The following is a 17,519-nucleotide window of genomic DNA, read 5'->3' on the forward strand; positions in this document are numbered from 1 at the left end:
AGTTGCTTCTAGTTGACTTAACTGGCTTTACCAATAAGTCTTGGTTGCAACACATTGAATTAGATTTTTAGGTTTTCAAAATGCCATCATAGACTTGTGAGATGTGGTAGGAGTCTTCAGATCCTTCCCACTTCAAGAATCGGGTGTAATCCAGGTTTCTTTGCTGGGCCCATGCACTTGGGCAAAATCCAAATGCCATCTTTGAGCTCTTCACAGTGGAACAGTTTGTCCTGTGATAGTGTAAACATTAGAACTTTGCAGCTTGTCAGAAGTACTATAAAACTTCAAATTTTATATCCTAATCCAAACCCAAGAATTTGTTTTCATTTGGAATTGCCTTGCATGAAGCAGGCAAGAATGATCAGGAGTTCTGTCTTACTCCTTTACACACACACAAAATGATGGGGAGAATCTCAGCTAAAGGTTTATCTCATGCTTCTTTTTTTATTTTTAGTTTTTAACTTTTTCCACCGTGCATCCTAAAGAAATCCCTTTGCATCATAGCACATTTCCTTAATACCAGCAGTCTCTTACTCTCAGCTTCAATTACTGCCAAAATCTGTTTGAGTACTAAAAGGGAAGCAAGGAAATTAATGGCCACTGAGGAGGGAGGAGTAGGATTTGGAATAGCTCAAATCATATGTGGATCATTGTTTTTGTAATAATAATGTTCATATTTATGTCACTACCACATAAACATTTAATTTAAAGAAGAAACTCATTTGTATTCCAAAAAGCATTATAGGTAATAGGTTGTATGAACATTCAAGATTCAGAACACTGTTTCATGAAGAGTAAATGCCTCTTGATGTCCCCTTGATATTTTATTTATTTATTTATTTATCTATTTAAATTTTAATTAGTTAACAAACAGTGCAATATTGGTTACAGGAGTAGAATTCAGTGATTTATCACTTACATACAGCACCCAGTGCTCATCACAAGTGCTGTCTTTAATACCCATCACCCGTCTACTCCCTGTCACCTCCTTCCATCAATCCTGTTTGCTCTCTATCATTAAGAGTCTCTTATGGTTTGTTTACCTCTCCTCTTTTTCCTCCTTCCCATATGTTCATCTGTTTTGTTTCTTAAATTCTACATATGAGTGAAATCTTACAGTATTTGTCTTTCTCTGATTGACTTATTTCACTTAGCATAATACATTCTGGCTCTATGCAAGTCATGGCAAATGGCAAGATTTCATTCTTTTTGATAGTTGAGTAATATTCCAGTGCGTGTGTGTGTGTGTGTGTGTATGTGTTTGTGTGTGTGTGTGTGTGTGTGTGTGTGTGTGTGTGTCTATTTATCAGTCCGTGGACATTTGGGCTCTCTCTATAGTTTGGCTATTGTTAATAATGTTACTATAAACATTAGGGTGCCTGTACCCCTTCAAATCTGTATTTCAATCTCTGTGGGGACAAGGAGTTTTATCTCTGTAACCTATGGTCTAGAAAGAATATCTAGAATCTATTAAATACTTGTCAAATGAAGATATTAATTGGTAAACTCAATTAATAGAGCCTCATTTGAGTCTTATAAGTATTTATTTGCATACTATGCAAATATACGTAATTTATGTAATTATACATAATTATACGTAATATAATTACATGTAATTATACGTAATATGCAGACCCAGTGCCACGTGCTAGCACTGTGGCTGTGAACAAGGTAAACATGGTCCTTGCCCTCATGGAACTTACCGTACAGCTAGAAAGACTGTATGTTAAATAATAGTCCAATAAATAAATGCAAATGTGAGTTCTATTAAAGCAAAGTATATATTTCTAAGAGGACATACAGCAAAGAAAATGAACTTATTTGGGGTGGGCTGTGTGACTTGTAAATTAGAAATAACACAGATAAAGATAAAATGAGACCTCTCATTTCAACCTTTGGGGTTTTGAACATGTATTTCACCACTTTAAAAACCCCTTCATAACTTAGTGCCTTTCTTAGAGTATTCTGTCTTGCATTAGATTTATTGGAGACCTTTACTTATTCACCCTAATACCTAATATGTTTTTTTTATTCAAAAAAAAAATTTTTTAATGTTTATTTTTGAGACAGAGAGAGACAGAGCATGAATGGGGGAGGGGCAGAGAGAGAGGGAGACACAGAATCGGAAGCAGGCTCCAGGCTCTGAGCCATCAGCCCAGAGCCTGACGCTGGGCTCGAACTCACAAACCGTGAGATCGTGACCTGAGCTGAAGTCGGATGCTCAACCGACTGAGCCACCCAGGCGCCCCAATACCTAATATGTTTTAATTGAATGAGATAAATTTTGATTTTGCTAATCACTCTTGTTTCAAGGCTGAGTATGCATAGTTTACTTTTGTCTCCTGCACAGTCTTGCACTTAACCAGCCAGTCAAAAGTACAATAAAATCAATAGTTTCCTTTTCCATGTTTACTTGTAAACATCTTAGAATACTTGCAACCGACCTTATAATTGTATTCTCTAATGGTAAAAGTATGTAATGTTTCTTTCTGTCCCCAAAGGTTATGCTGAAAGTTCCCCCCAAGTTCTACATCATATGTGTGTAGTGAATAATCTTGGTTCATCCCTCTAAATCCATCCTGCACCATATTCTACCTTGTTCTGTTCCCCAGAGAGCAGATATCTGTGGACTACAACAAACAAGAGTTTGCATGACCTCTAACTACTATTTAGATTTGACCAGTTGGGAAGCATCAGCAGCAGATTAGAAATTGACAAAAGAGAGGTTGGGGTATTTTGTTTCCCTGGCTCGCTCCATGCCCTTCTGTGGTTTTACAGCGGCTGCGTTCTGCTCTCTCATCACCTAGGTTCTGCAGGATTTCCTCTCCTCCAGATATAATCATCTCTAGGTTCTTATGTCGGCTCCCTCTCCCTGGTCTGCAGCTCCAAGGATAATAAAGGTTTTTGGCCCTTGTTAGCTGTAGGGAACTTCATCAACATTTATTGGTTTCTCTTAGACCTGCCCACACCTTTCTAAATAATCCCTTTATTAAACTTGTTTCACTTACTCTCAGTTAGCCATCCTATTCTACTAGGACTCTGCTACAAGAGATATACTTTTCCTTGTTTGAAGTGAGGGTAAAACTGAAAAATGAAAGAAGAGCAAACTATTGTAATAGAAGTTTCTGGGTAAACAAAGAAATTGCATGTTTAATTGCAAAGAGCAGAGACCTTGAAGTTAGATGGACCCTGTTTGTTCCAGGCTCCAACACTTCCTACGTGTGGGACTAGACACCAGTTACCTAAATCCTTTGATTGTCACATTTAAAATGGGGATGGAAAGTCTTAACAGGACTAGTATGAGAATTATTGATAACATACAGGATGCTCCTGGCACTTTGTAGGCACTCAGTAAATGGAGCTTTTATACCAGCAATAACTTCCAGCAAAAAGAGCACACTCAAGCAACAAATCAGAGATGTTTCTTTAAACACAACAGAGCTACAGTGATTTTGACACAGAAGAGAAGAAGAAAATTCTGTCTATATTTCTATTTTTTCCTCAATGCTTATTATCTAAATAAATGTGCTTTCCTATAATCTACTATTATAGGAGAGTGTGTTTGAATTTTATAGAATCAAATGGCATCCTGGCATTCTTGGACCATCAATTTTAAAATATTTCTGAGGAAGGTGTAAAGTTTTCCTAAACCACATAATGCATCTTGAGATTAGAACAAGAGTCAGACAACTACATTTGTTATTTTTTCAATCTCTCTCTTATAGACATTATGTAAAGCCCATTAGGTCATATTATCATTTTATTTTACTACAAGTCTTCCAGAATTCTTCTAACCATTTACTTGGTAAAAATTTCAGAGTTCATTCTATTAAAGAATAAATATATTTTTTCACACGAGTCTTAGGATGAGTTAGTTTTCTTGAAGAAAAATTTTACCAAAAGAGTACATCTTTTGGAAATGTATATTTTGCACTAAGAAAATCAACCATTTTTTTCTTTACTCTCCAATTGTCCCTTTGAAGTTTTCTAAGGATCTGTTTCTTCCAATTAAAACTCTATATCAACTCAAAGCCCATTGAATTAAATGGTATCTGAATGGCAACTTTTCTTCCTTTGGTGTCAGACATTTTATGAGACTTCGTTTCTAGAAGATATCTTATTTGCAATTATATCTCTTGGACCTTTGGGTATGCACAAGTAAAATGTTATTTCAGTAGATTCCTTTAAGTATGTCAGCATTTACGAAGTGCTTTTAGAACAATTGGAAGTAGCTAATTGTTGCTTTAGAAAAATCTGTTCTATAGAAAATGACACATGGACACAGTTGACAAATTTATCCTTGAACTCAGGAGCTGCATATGCTTACCAAAATTGGCATGTTACTGTGGTCTCTTCTCTGGTTATTAGTTTTAAATAATATTGAATCAATATTATTCGAGGGTATCAGGTAAAGCCACACAAGGAAAGAAATGGAACTTTGGGGCACAGAAGAAAAATGTTCTGAATGCTATGGGGGTAGCTGATGTTAATCATTCTGTGTGAAGAACAGATACTGTTAGTTATGCCAAGCAGAATATGATGATATTTAATATGGAACTTTGAAAAGAAACTTTGTACTCTTTAGAATGCTAGGATATCAGACTTAGAGCTTAGACTATATTGGTTTCTAGCAAAGACTATCTGTATAATAGCTTTGGAAACCCTCAACAGCTGAGGAAATGAGAAAGCACTGCACTGAAGACCCATAGAAAGGAAAATGAAGAGTTGTATGTAGGAAGGACCTTCGTTTCATCTTCAACATTATTTTCTCAATTTTCGTTGAGTGTTGCATTTGATAAATATTTTCAACAATCGTGTTTTATATGGGGAGCTTTCTATCTTACATGCATAGTCCTTTGAAGAAAATGTGTTGAACCCAAGAATTATAAATAAAGATGGAGAAGTAGGAGTAGGAATATGCCAAAAATAATCCAGTTGGATTACCTTCATAGACAAGACTTCACTGGCATTACCACCTGTATTAGGAGTTTCTCTTGGGTGGTTTTATAATGCCCTGTGTATATTTTATATTCTCTTTTTAGTATAAAAACTGTTTTTGTGTTTGTGCTTCCCCTCTGAGTAAGCACCATGTTACACTCAACACTGGGTCAAAGTCTGGCCTAGAGACAGCACTCAAGAATTGTTTGAAATCACTACATAAATGATAAAAAACTAAATAAAAATCAGTCTTAAAAATAATAATTGATACTTATTTTGTGTAAATCAGTTACACACATTGTTAACTCAGAGCAGATTATATATTAGTCATATCTATTCTTTTATAGATCAGCACAAGAAATACAGTTTAGATACATGGTGGGTAGGCATTTCCTGTTGATATGTACCAAGCAGCACATGTTCATTTTTTCATCAAATTATATTCCACAGTTTGTTAAGATTGTGGATGTAGAATTATAGGTTCTGAGCTATAGGTTCAAGCTCAGTTGGCTTTAGCTCTGTGGTTTCTACATTCCAAGCTCTCTGCTAAAAACGTGTGTGATATTTATACCAAGGGAAGCCATGGTAATGAACCATCCAGGATTGGAGTTCATGAGGAGCCATAGAGCATTCTGAAAAGATCCCAGGCTCTGAAATCCAGAAGCTATAACTTTCACATTCAGTTCTGCCAGTTGCTAGTTTTATGAACTGGAGGAAGTAAATATCTTAACCTCTCCCAGTTTCCTTCCCATCTAGGGTGGGCAGTGTTTAAAAATCTTTTGTAAATTTTGACAAATGCAATTATTCAAGAAAAGACCACAAGACATAAATCTGTGAAAAATAAAGGGCAAATAAATATATAAATAAATAAAATACCCCAAAGAGCAGTAGCTAATTTTTATGCCTCATCTAGACTCACCTAGACTCCAGCAATAGTTCCTTTATGCCTGTCTCAGTGTGCCACAAACAGATTTTTTTCCAGTTCTGTAAATACATTGCAATCTTCCTACCTCATGACTTTCATACATGTTATTATCTTCCTGTAAAAGCACCTTCCACAAACACACATGCACACACACAGACATCAATGCAAACATACATAAACACTTTTCTATATGTTAGGTTCTTCTTCACGTTTTTGGCCTAACGTGTCACTTCTTCAGAGAAAATGTCCCTGACCACTTCTTAAAGGAAGTCTCCTTTATTATTATCATTATATAACTAACTACCTCTGGGTGGCTCACTTGGTTGAGCATCTGACTCTTGATTTTGGCTCAGGTCTTGATCTCACAGTTCCTAGGATTGAGCCCTGTGCCTGGCTCTGTGCTCTCAGCATGGAGCCTGCTTGGGATTCTCTCCCTCCTTCTCTCTCTGCTCCTTTCTTGCTCTCTCTCTCTGTCTCTCCTTCTCTCTCTCTCTCTCTGTCTCTCAAAATAAATGAATGAATGAATGAATGAATGAATAAATAAATAAATAAATAAATAAATAAATAAATAAAATAGCAATACCTGTATTTTCATAGCATTTCAGACAATTTATGTGTATATACTTATTTATTTTGGTTTGGTCAGTGTCTGATTCTCAACTAGAATACAAGTCCCGTGAAGGCAGAAATTCTAAGTCTACCTTGGTCACCAGTGTATACCGAGGGCCAGCAGAGTGCCTGCAGAGAGCAAAGGCCCATTTCATATCTGTGAATGACTAGGTGTATACTGGAATGAATGAAATGACAGAATACACTGGCAGCATCAGTGAGCATAATTAAGTCGGTCTCACTCCATACCAGTTTATGAAGTAATGTCTACTAAGTCAATAGTCATCTTTCATCTAAAGAACTGTTGAAACTTTCCCTCGTGTTTGAATATGGTAAGAAAGGGAAATGCAGAAGTTGTTGCTTTTTGAAGCTAGATGCTAGGGTCAGTGGATTAAAGTGAATGGTATTTTATAGATTCCCACCCAGGCCATTTCTCTGGGGCCCAGGGGACATGTCTCTCTCAGTTCAACATCCTTACCATCAACTGTTATGGTCTTTCATCTATGCACCTTCTCTCTTCCCCATCCCTTCCACAAATATTTATTCTTTTACTCATATGTTCTGCTAGAGTAAAAGGTTATTCTCAACCAGGCCCCAGAAACTGAAACAGTGTCCTACATTGGTGTTTCTTAAAAAAATATATCAGATCACATTACAAAAGACTAATAGACATAAAAACTTACTAGGACAGGTTTGCCCTATGTTATTCCTTGGATGTAGAGTAAAAAACACTAGTTGGTCCTTAAGAAGAATTGTCTAGTGTTTTTGCAGGATTTCACTATGCTTTCTGTGGACCTTGGGGAATTCCTGTTCCGGAGAATCTTTTCTCTTCTCTTGTCTTCTCTTGTCTTCTCTCCTCTCCTTTCCTCCCTTCCCTTTTCTTTTCTTTTCTTTTCTTCTAATTTTTGAGAGAGAGGGAAAGAAGGATAGGGCATGAGCGGGGGAGGGGCACAGGGAGACAGAGAATCCCAAGCAGGCTGCACACTCAGCATGCAGCCCAACACGGGATTCCATCCCATAACCCTGGGATCATGACCTAAGCTGAGACCAAGTGTGCTGCTCAACTGACTGACCCACCTAGGCAGCCCTTTAAGAGGGTATTTTCTTTTCATGTCATGACAAGGTCCCAGAAAATCAAGAGACAGGGTGTTCTGTTTCCAGTCAATTCACAGTTCTTCCTTGTGTCCCCTTCAAGGTCGCATTCCATTTGCACACTGAGACTAAATGTGAAAACAGATACATATTTTTATAATACTGAAAGATAAAATCCCCACACCCAGGTTTATCTGAATTTCACCCGTTCAACCATGTCTTATTTCTGTAGAACCTCTGTAAAAATTGCCTTGTTATTTCTATCTCAGTTTTCTCATTTGTCTCAACAACAGTACGTACTGGTACCTCTACGTGTCTTCATTTGAATCCATTCTTTGAAGAGCTACTTAGAAATTTGGAGTTTATTTGTGAACTGACTACAAAATTGAGTAGCTAAACAATTATTGGCCTGAGAAATTTCAGGGGAATTTAGTTCAATTTGCTTGTATGTTAAATATGATAATTACTGAAAATGTACCTTTCCTTTTCTTCACCCCTTGCCCACACCTATTATGACCCAGATTTTACTCAGTCTCAAAATTGAATTTAAGATGAGTAACATTCATTAACTGAACGTTCTGTGTACTAATGCATTTGCATTAGCCTTTTCACTTTTCAATCACTACATTAGAAATTCACATTAATACAGAGATTCAGCATATGGGCAGGTGAATTGGGAGGCTGGTAGAAACAGATGTGCTTATAGCTATGTTGTTTATGTGTTTTAACCTCTACTGGAATGGACTTTGCTAAATGTTCTTTACATTTCAATGTTGTGAATTTGGGGGTGAATAGATGATGTTCAGGAGTTTTGAACTAATTTGTAGACACACCTTGATGTGGTTTTAGCTTGGAATATGAACACCTTTCTCCTCATTTATCTGTGTGACATAAGTTCATATTGCTTTTCCTTTCTAAGTCTCAATTCCCCATCACCAAAGAAATAACAATACCTGGGGGTGCCCGGGTGGCTCAGTTAGTTAGGCATCTGAATGTATCTCCACTCAGGTCTTGAGCTCATGGTTTGTGAGTTCAAGCACTGCATTGGGCTTTGTGCTGGTGGCATGGAGCCTGCTTCAGATTCTCTCTCTCCCTCCGTCTGTCCCCTCTCCCCCCCCAGGTCTCTCTGTCTCTCTGTCTCTCTCTCTCTCTCTGTCTCTCTCTCTCTCTCTCTCTCTCTCTCAAAATAAATAAATAAACTTAAAAAAAGAAATAATAATACCTGATCTGTAAGATTATTAGAAAATCAAATGTAGTATGTATATGTTTAAGGGAGAATAGGGTATAAAAAGAAGGGCTCAGTTTAGTAAATAGTAATTTGAATGTTTATGAACTAGGTTTATTTACTTGCTACTTGGAAATTTAAATGGTTAGGTTTGTTTGTTTTTTTGTTTTACAGAAGCTTTAAAAAATGATAAAAGGTCAGGGGCACCTGGGTGGCCCAGTCTGTTAAGCATCTGACTTTGGCTCAGGTCATGATCTCATGGTTTCTGGGTTCAAGCCCCGCAGCAGTCTCTGTGCCGACAGTCAGAGCCTGGAGCCTGCTTCGGATCCTGTGTCTCCTCTCTCTGCCCATCTCCTCCTTGCACTCTGTCTCTGTCTCTCTAAAATAAATAAACTTAAGAAAAATTAAATTAAAAAATGATAAATGTCAGCTGAAATCTGTTTATTTCTCAGAACTGTTTGACAAATTTCTCACTTTCCCTGACAAAATATAAACAAAATGAACTCAATTAGTTCTAGTCCCTATGTGGTGCTTTTCAAGAGTACTTTCCTGAAACAGTCATCACAAGAATTAAAATGTATTTTTTGCCTTTTGCTGATTATTTCTCACTTCTAAAACTTGCCATTTTGAATTTGCAGGTATGAATGTAAGCAAGAGTGAGATAACAAAAGAAACTTCGTTAAAACCGTCCCGGAGATCCCTGCCTTGCCTTGCCCAGAGCTATGCCTACTCAAAGAGTTTGAGCCAATCCACCTCTCTCTTCCAGTCAACGGAGAGTGAATCTCAGGCTCCCACTTCTGTGACCTTAATCTCCGCTGACAAAGCAGAGCAAGGTGAGCGCCTATCCTGTTCTTTTGTTCAACTTGCAGAGTAAGTGTTTTCAAGCCATTCCTTCTTTCCTTCATACATTCTACTAGTATTTATTAGAGCTCTTTTGCAAGAAGGCTGGCATAGAAACAACAGTACACTAGTTAATGGGAGGCCAGTGGTTGGCCAGATGTGTTTTTGCTTCTTCCTTGCCTTGAAAGTAGCCAACCGTATGGGAACCTGGACCTAATATTTTCTGTTTGCAGGACCAGACAGACCATCTACCTGAATTGCTAGGTCATTATCATTTCTCGTGAGAATTTATAACCAGTAACTGAGTAGAATATGTCAGCAATAATAAAATCAGTTTCCTAAAAAGAAAGACTAAAACTTTATATAATATTGACAGTAAAGCAATGAAGATTTGGCTGCGGGAAGATATGGTTGGACAAGTGTTGGCAATCAGATGTTGGCACTGAAGTCATAGATATTAAAAGGGCTGAAATACAGGGAAGTGCCAGCTAAATTCCGCATTAATGAGACTATGTGGCCACCCTGGTCACCCTTCTCCACACATCTGCCAATCTGAGACACCATTATGCTTTTAGACAATTCCTTTTCACAAAAGCCAAGAGTCAAAGTACAACCAAGCCCTCTGTCATTCAGTGGGTGAGGTATGTTTTTATTTTCCCATCCCATACTTTTGTCTTATGAGAATGCATTCCTTTGTGATTCCTTGGGGTTATTTCTTCCTCTGGATAACTTGAAAATACCAAGATTCTCTTTTTAATAATATTGTGAAATCACTACCAATTATAAGTAGCTTACATCCATGTCCAATAACTACTTTTCTAGTAGCTAATTACTCAAGAAAATGAAGGTATTAAAATATAATAGAGATATATCTATGATTGAGATATTTCTCAATAATATTTTCAATATTCTCAATATTCAATAATTTCAATATTCTCAATAATTATTGAGAAATATCTCAATAATAGATATAATATATAGATATATAATATATAGATAATATAATATATCTCTATATTGAGTTATTTCTCTTATTGAGTGAAATTTTAATTAACCAATTTCAACTCGTTAACTTAAAAAAGCTTCTTTATGTTTGGCTATCATTTGGACATCAGCCACCATGGTCATTTTTCTAAACGTTAATGTTTCTATTTCCCAAAACAATGTATGTCTTTTTTTTTTTCTTTTTCCAGTTAATGCTGAGGAGGATAACAAAGACTCTGTGCTCAAATGCTCTTTCGCTGACCTCAGTGACTTTTGCTTGGGTAAGTTGATTTCTAGTATTTCCTACTCCTTTATCCCCTCTCCAAAGGTAAGCTGCCTTCTTCAAATCTAGAACATTATTTTTAAAGAAAAAGATGCATGCTTGGTCTTTAGTATTTGATGGGTGAGTATAACAATCTAAGGTGAAAAAATGACTAAGCTATTTCAGGTACAGTTTGAAATTCAAGTAGTAGAAGAAGATTTGTAACGAACAATTCTCATAACCCAGAATTTTTTGACACTTTCTTTCAATTCTCTGTGAATAAGCACATTAATACTGTTATTTCTAGATTGTTTCAAATTTCAGCAGTATCTGTTAATCCCCTGTAGTGTCAGATGAAGATTTTGCATAACCTTTCAAATTGTCGTAGTTATATTGCCATTTAAAATTTTAGATCTCTCTGCCGATTAAATTTGTAGCTTTAAATAGTATATTTATACCTTTATATCGTGTTCTCTCACATTTTAATGATATCTCTTGTCTCTTGGCAAACAATGCTTTGGCAGTTCCAAGTTGTTATGACCTCTGTGCCACTCTTGAGTATCCCTAGAGTCAAGGTCGAATTGTTTCCCCTTTCCAGCCCTCCATCTATTACTCAAAATCATGCCACATTAAACTTTCTTCTTTGTACCACGAACTTTAGTTAGTTTTATTTTCCTAGATTCTGGGTTTTTTTTCTTGTTGAGAGGAGAAAACACCTCATCTTCTAAATATTCCCATATGTTACAGATTCTTATTTTTATATCTTTATCTCATTCTTCTTCTTTAAAAAGTTCTTGGTGTTCACTGGCTTCTCATTGGATTATGGGATTCAGTCCAGTTTCTAATTTCCCACATACTCTTCTTTCTTACTTTTCAATCTCATTTTTTTGAGTATATCTTTAAGCAATTACCTCTGCAGGCTCATGTGAGATGCAAACTTTCTAAGTTACTGTATGTCTGAAGTGACTTCAGTTCACTCTTAAATTTCATTTTATTTTCTTAGTTATAAAGTTCTAGGCTAAAAATCACTTTCCTCAAGGTTCCTGGGTGGCTCAAGCGATGATTTCATGATCTCACAGATCTGGAAGTGAAGTCCCACAATGAGCTCTTCACTAACAGTGTGGAGCCTGCTTGGGATTCTCTTTACCCACCTCTTAAAATAAATAAATAAATAAACATTAAAAAATCATTTTCCTCAAAATCTGGAGACTGATTCATTGCCATCTAGCATCCATTGTTACTGCTAAAACCTCAATTGCTGTCTGATTGTTGTTCGTCAGTGATTTTTTTTCTTCTCTCTGTGCATTTTTACTATATTGTTGTGTTTTACAAAATTATACAACATAATGTTTTGGTGTGGGTACATGCATGTGTGTGCATTTGTTTTCATCTCATGGTTTTAATTTCTGCCTCTGCCTCAGTTGTGGAAGATTTCCTGCACTTTCCAAATGACTTTTCATTTCTGTGTGTGTGTGTGTGTGTGTGTGTGTTGGGGGAAGGGTGAGGTCATATATGTATATATGATTTCCAAGAGTCTTTTTTGTTTTCAGAATTAGCTTTTTCAGAGCATCTTATTGTATTTCATGAACACAACATCTCTAATCTCTCTAATTACACTTGTGATTATCTTAAGTTTTCCTTTGATTTTTAAGGTTAAGTCTACTGTGGCTGAGATCCATTTTTCTGACTACTTAAATTAGTCATTCTCTTTTAGGCTGTAGAATTTCCAGGAGTTTCTGGTGATCTTTGTTCATCTGTTTACATTTAAGAATAAAAGAACACTAGCAACTGTTGCAACTTTTTGAAAGTTATTTATTATCATGTTAATGAAGTCTCCAGAGCAAGGGATAGTCAATGTACTTGAAAGCTCATTCAACCATCTTGATCTTTGTTTCTTTGCTAACAAGTTGATGATGAACAGCTCTTTAAGGATGAGCCAAAGAATGAAACCTATAGAGCATTTATCTTAAAGACTAAATACAGTTTTACATTTAAAAATCTATTCCCCCCCAAAAAGAAATAGTATCATAAATGAAAAAAAAAAAACAACATTTTTCCTCACAGCTTTCTTGATAAGAATTAGGAATGGAAGAAAATTGAATATTCTGGTAATTGTACTATTGAACATTTCATGACATGTTGCTGAGTGGGGGAAAATAGCTGAAATATAAATACAGACTTTCTCTCATTTTAGTTAAAAGCGTATTGGAAAATAGCTAGACAGAAATATACCAATATGCTAGCTAAGAATGCATGTCTCCATACAGTAAGATCATTTGTGCTTGTTTCTTTCCCCTTGCTGCCTATATTGTCTTGTTTTCTATAAACAACATAAACAAATATTATATAATAAGAATATGTAAAGAAAAAACTCACATCAGAATTTTTTTGGTAAGTAGAGAAAATTGCTCGTATTTCAGTCAGAATAACACACAATTCTATGGATAGTTTTCAAAACTGAAATTGGAAACTGGTTGATAGTCACCCAGTATTTGGAATAACAGTAATACTGAAAGATTCTATCCTGACCCTCTGTTGGGAGTCAATATAATTTTTATTTATTTTTCCTATAACAGAGACAATTTTACTTAACCTTCTCTTTTGCCCTGTGCTATTATCATGCAAGATTTATTTCATTTGAGTCAGATTTACATTCAGATCTGTAGCTTGCTGGCCTTGTTACATGAGCAGTGCCTTTACACCGGGGCTTTTCTTTTTCATAAACTAAATAGAAAGAAAATAAAGTCAGGACATTACTGACATCACTCTGCTCCAACACTTATTTTACAACCTCAGCGTGAATTTATTTATAACCTTCAGAAAGTTAATCCTAGATTTTCAGTAGTGAGCATATCGGTGGCCTGGCTGCATTGCCTACATCAGTGATTCTCAATTCTGGCTGCACATTCTAGTCAGCTGGGAGCTCCAGAGAATCAGTTTTAATTGGTCTGAAGTGAATTCAGGATCTATAATTTTAACTACACCCCAGATAAGTCTTAAAGGTAGCCAGAATGAAGAATTCTAGCCTGAAACATGTATCCTGATTTCTCTCTAAGGACATCCTTAAGGTACTTTTTCATAATTTTTCAAACAATGAGCTGTGTCATTTATCGTAGCATTTTGAATTACTACAAATTAGTCATGTTTCTTATAATACTCACTTTTGTGTGTGTGGCATAGAAACGGTGCTGACTTGTTCAGTTTCCTAATTAAAGGAAGACAACCACTAGCAGGTTCCTTTCATATACAACATCAATATCAAAAAGAACTTTTCATAAGAACAAATGCACTCTATCAGAGTACAAAGGTCTTTCCCAGAGTAATTAATTCTGAAAATGGTGACTATTGTTATTTTCCAATAAGAAGACAAAAACAAGAGCAAAAACCTTGTCCAAAACATCCATACAAATGATAACAGTTTGCAAAGCATCTTTCACTAATAATTCTCCCAAATTAATACTAGTTAATAGCTTAACAATAACTCTGGCCATGCAAACCTTTCCATTCAATTCTATGCATCTTATTTTGATAGGTTGCCATCACACATGTTAACACTGTCACTAAATGCTTAATGTAATTGGGTGTCCTAACTCTGTGTTTCTTTCCTCGTCATTCCAGTGTATCCCAATGAATCTACACACTTGACTTGTGTTCCTGTCTCTCCAGGCATTGTACCCCATAGTCAATATTTTAGCACCCCCAGCGTCAATGTACCATTTATTCCATTTAAAGAAACATCACAGCTTCTAATGGGATTAAAGCATTTACATACAAGGTATTTGCCTTTACAGTGAAGGTGAGAATGAAGCTCTGGCTGATGGTGGTATCACCAAGCATTCCAGGAATCCATCTGGATGTAACACCTGGCTGGAAAGTACCCTTTTAGAGTCAGCTGCATATCTAAAACATGAATGATTTTATCGTGTTTCAGAAAAGATCCAGCAAAACGATGTCAAATATACAAAGAGTGTAATTAAATAAAGCATGAGTATTTTAGCAATACATACTCTCTTTTAAATTCAACAAAGTTACATTTTCTAATTTTGCTTTTAGAGTGCAGACTGCCAGCTTCTGGGTGGGTTAACGCATTTCTAAGTGCCAACAGGCTCTGATACAATTTTTTGGAAACTGACTGATGCATCTAATTAATAGCTGTGTGGTTTTTTTTTTTTAAGTGAACTACTTTGAATTGCCCCATGAGAGAAGATCAATACTGTGGCAGGGTTAACTGCATGTAGTCAGTTCCATTGAGGATGAGTATTTCTCACTGTTCCAAATGATAGCTATGGAGGAAGGAACATTCATGATTCTATTGATTCAGACCTGGACATTTTCACTAAGTTTGCCTAACAGGATTTGTAGTATATATGAATGAAATGCTGCTTTCTCAGCCAGACATTGGCCAAATTCTCATTGTTGTATCTACTAGCTGTGTCACTGTGGCATATTATTAAACAGTCTGAGCCTCAGTAGTCTCATTTGTAAATTGGAATTAATGATCGATACTTTGCATGATTATTGAAATAAATGAAGAGACATAACTCCACCACACTCCTAGCATGGTATCATAGAGGTTCAACAATATTTGCCCATTGCTTTATTCACTCACTTGTAAGCTTATCTTTCACCCCAATTTTTCTGGGCTCGGAGAGATCTTCACTAACCAGTGATTTTTAAGGCAGAGTGGAATAGCAATAATTTACTGAACACTTATTATACAACTCTCTACCTGCATTATCTCACTTAATTCTCTAACAATTCTTTTGATTAGGTACTATTATTAACCTCTTTTTTTTTTTAATTTTTTTACTTGACGTTTATTTATTTTTGAGACATAGAGAGACAGAGCATGAACGGGGGGAGGGTCAGAGAGAGAGGGAGACGCAGAATCTGAAACAGGCTCCAAGCTGTCAGCACAGAGCCCGATGCGGGGCTCGAACTCATGGACTGTGAGATCATGACCTGAGCCGAAGTCAGTCGCCCAACCGACTGAGTCACCCAAGCGCCCCAATTAACCTCTTTTTATAGCTGAGGAATCTGGCCAAGAGATAAAATCACTTGCCAAATGCCATATATCTAGCCAAGGGAGAATTGAGATTCCAACCCAGGAAGTCTTAATCCCTCGTTTTCTCAAACCTTAACCATCACAGTAGGCACACAGTCAGTCCTTTGAGGTGAAAAGTGGTTAGCGATGTCCATAGAACAGTAGCTCTGCAAGATGTTATTAAGTATGAGGCTGTGAGCGGCGAAAGATGGGGGTAACACTGCATGGCAAAATATATTTGCGAGATGACTGAAGAAAGCTAAGCAGGGGGGCGCCTGGGTGGCTCAGTCAGTTAAGCATCCGACTTCGGCTCAGGTCATGATCTCACGGTCTGTGAGTTCGAGCCCCGCGTCGGGCTCTGTGCTGACAGCTCAGAGCCTGGAGCCCGTTTCAGATTCTGTGTCTCCCTCTCTCTCTGCCCCTCCCCTGTTCGTGCTCTGTCTCTCTCTGTCTCAAAAATAAATAAACATTAAAAAAAAAAAAAAAGAAAGCTAAGCAGGTTGGGAGGTTTAGATAGAATTTGGTTTTTCATCCTTCATTTTTTTTTTTTTTTTTTGTTTGTTTGTCATCTGTGAGCCTTTAATTCTACTTTTCATAGAGCAGCTTTCAAAGCCCGGGCACCATTTCACCCTGTGCCCCCACCTACATAGACAGACAGACAGATTCACACACACACACACACACACACATACACACACACACACACACACACAATTATTCTGGAAAGTGCTAATCCATGTAACAATGAATTTGGAATCTTGATGTAATGATACTCTTGTGTATCAGTCCTGGAAGCCCTGCCATCATCACCCACCCTTTCTGTTGTTAGTATTCTGTAAAATGACAAAGACAGAAAAATCCATACTGACAAGTAACTGATGCTTGATTCTGCCCACACTCATGCTGCAGCAAAATCAGATAACTTCAACATGATATAATTGGGGCTTATTAAAACCAACATAATTTGAGTCCAACCAACCAAAACATATATCCATCTAATCTTGTAAAATAAACAGTTTGCTAATGTTATGAAATGAGTCCCTTAGGAAGTGGTTTATACTAGAGTGGTAAGATATTTGTTTTCTATGAGCTCAATAGTTCAGCTTGGTGGAATGTTCATTTTATTTCTTAAAACAGTTATGGTCAAATGAGTATAGGACGATTTTACTTTCATTCTGTAGTATTAGATGATCTCCACTAAGTTTTAATTTTTTTTTTTCAAATAGCATTTCATCTTCAGATGGAGTAGAAAGGAACTTTGTAGTAATGTTACCAACCTAGTTCAGGATTACAGAATTAAGGGAATTACAATCGTTTCAATTGTTTATTAACCCCATTAAGTAAGTCCTCTTGACTCAGTTTTCAAATTCCATTCAGAATCTGACGCACCTCAGCTCTTGCTGCTGCAAGTGCTGTATCCAAGCCACACCTTGTCCAGTCTGCCACGTCTCTTGGTAGATCAGCCCAATAGCTTCCTAATTGTCTCTGTTCCAATGCTTGTCTCATTATGGTCTATTTTCCATAGAGCAGTTACAAGAAGCTTTCATAAAAGGGAAATTAAATCTCATCATTTTTCTACTCAAATCCTCCCTGTTTCCCA

The 17,519-nt window shown here is 36.6% G+C and overlaps 1 protein-coding gene across 1 annotated transcript in view; it reads left to right on the forward strand.

Annotated features, from left to right (window-relative positions):
• Nucleotides 1-9,443: 9,443 nt before the first annotated feature.
• ANO3 (anoctamin 3) overlaps nucleotides 9,444-17,519 on the forward strand; it is a 183,800-nt gene continuing 175,724 nt past the window's right edge. Inside the window, exons 1-2 of the mRNA XM_007098476.3 lie at nucleotides 9,444-9,622; nucleotides 10,823-10,894. The gene's annotated coding sequence lies outside the window, so the exon portion shown is untranslated. The remainder of the gene's footprint in view (nucleotides 9,623-10,822; nucleotides 10,895-17,519) is intronic.

This window comes from Panthera tigris, chromosome D1 (genome assembly GCF_018350195.1).
Source record: "Panthera tigris isolate Pti1 chromosome D1, P.tigris_Pti1_mat1.1, whole genome shotgun sequence".
Lineage (NCBI taxonomy): Eukaryota > Metazoa > Chordata > Mammalia > Carnivora > Felidae > Panthera > Panthera tigris.